Source organism: Canis aureus, chromosome 18 (genome assembly GCF_053574225.1).
Source record: "Canis aureus isolate CA01 chromosome 18, VMU_Caureus_v.1.0, whole genome shotgun sequence".
Taxonomy (NCBI): domain Eukaryota; kingdom Metazoa; phylum Chordata; class Mammalia; order Carnivora; family Canidae; genus Canis; species Canis aureus.
In genome coordinates this window covers 25,827,880-25,829,895 of record NC_135628.1, presented here as the reverse complement: position 1 = coordinate 25,829,895, position 2,016 = coordinate 25,827,880, and the positions used below count along the sequence as shown (strand labels likewise).

General features: G+C 39.7%; 1 non-coding gene across 1 annotated transcript; it reads right to left on the bottom strand.

Annotated features, from left to right (window-relative positions):
* Nucleotides 1-730: 730 nt before the first annotated feature.
* Nucleotides 731-837, bottom strand: LOC144289271 (U6 spliceosomal RNA). The gene has a single exon (XR_013357246.1). It is a non-coding gene; the product is annotated as a U6 spliceosomal RNA (small nuclear RNA).
* Nucleotides 838-2,016: the final 1,179 nt, after the last annotated feature.

The following is a 2,016-nucleotide window of genomic DNA, read 5'->3' as shown; positions in this document are numbered from 1 at the left end:
TCTTAGGGATTGCTTTCAGAATGAAACCATCTGACGTGACTAAAACAATGAAGTAATTTTTTGGAATTTAGATTACCTCCACGATGTCTATTACGTATTTTGCAACTCAGCAAATTATTTCATTTCTCTCTCCCTAGTATGGAAATTTAATCTAGGTATTTATTTCATTTTCAGTAACCTATTTGAAGAAAGACTACCCTTCAGTATACAGTATTACATTATGCATTCACAACTGATACTATAAATTATGCAATCTAACAAAAAAATTATTAATGGTATATGGGGGGGGGTGATCGTGAAACCTCAACGGCTAGCAATAGAAAGCAATTTTCCCTGTTGCCCATCAGAAAGGAGAAGGAGCCCAGAGAGTGTGTTTAAACAGCTCCGTGGCATTTATTCTTTCGCACATGTCACTGTTTATAAAGACAAACAACAGTAAGGCCCCCAAACAAACTGGAAATCTAAAGCATAAAGCATAGTCCATTGTTATTCATTTATTTACTTATTTATTATTTTTTCTTTTTTCTTTTTTCTTTTTTTTTTTTTTTTTTGCTTTTACTCTTTTCTCATTGGAAATATATATATTTTTTATTGGAGTTCAATTTGCCAACATATAGCGTAACACCCAGTGCTCATCCCATGAAGTGCCCCGCTCAGTGCCCATCACCCAGTCACCCCCACCCCCGCCCACTTTTTCTTTTTTTAAAAAATTTTACCTAAAGTCCAGTTAAAAAATATGCAATGCTTCATAAATATGCTTGTCATCCTTGCATGGGACCCATGCTGATTTCCTCTGTATCAGTCCAATTTTAGTATATGTGCTGCCGAAGCGATCACAGGCCAGCTTTAAACATCAGCAAATAGATACTTCTAAACTACACCTTGGCACTTCAATACTTCTGTACTGAGGTCCATTTTAACATGCAATTTGTGACAGCAGAATAATGGGAATGGTCAGTTTACTGTGTTATACTGATGACAGAATTTGCCAGCAATTTTCCTCCGCTATTGTTACTGGTGCTCTCCACAAATGGAGAATCTTATAATTACAAAAACTGCCGAATGTAGGTTCTCAAGACATTTCAGCCTATTTAATACCACCTGATTTAGAGAAGAGATCCTGTGAGCCTGGGAGTGAATCCTTGTGCAGTCCTGTGTTGCTGAAAAGGGAATGTCCCACTGTACCCAGGAGTAGAGCACGTGGGCAATCTGGCCAGGATCGTTCAGAGGCCTCCAAGGTCAACCCAACAGTCCCAGATGAGGGTGGGAACCGTGAACTTGTGGAGCTCCACCCATCTCTATAGCTGAGAGGTTTATTTTCCCCAGTAGCACTTTTCAGAACTAGGAGGTGAGGTGCAAAGAGCTGATGATGTTTTTTGTAGATATGGTTCAACAGAATGAGGTCTGCTGCAGTGGACAGGGGGTCTGGACTGGGTAGAAAAAGTGGGGAGTGTGTGATAGATCATAGGATCAAGGCTAGAGCAGCAAAGCCATTAAGGAGATCCACTGGGATAACACAGTCCTCCCTCCTTTTGTCTCGTGCCCCCTCATGATGATAGCTGTCATCATACAGCATTTCATCTCAAACAGTGTCAGTCTGGGGCCAAATGTGGTTCAATTTGCAGAACTCTGTTTTGCAGAAAGTTTAATTTCTAAAAACATTTTATATAAAAAATTCAGGGAAATTAGTTATATAGAGGGAATTCAGTATGGATTAGGACAAATCTTGTTATAATTTCTTGGATGTATGCTCCCAGAAACTATACTAAATCTCAAAGTCTCAAAAAAATCAGACTTTATATTAAAACATCCCACCCAGGATGCCTGGGTGGCTCAGTGGTTGAGTGTCTGCTTTTCGCTCAGGGCATGATCCTAGAGTCCTGGGTTCGAGTCCCACATCAGGTTTCCTGCATGGAGCCTGCTTCTCCCTCTGCCTATGTCTCTGCCTCTCTCTCTCTCTCTCTGTGTGTGTGTCTCTCATGATTAAATAAATAAAATCTTTAAAAATAATAATAA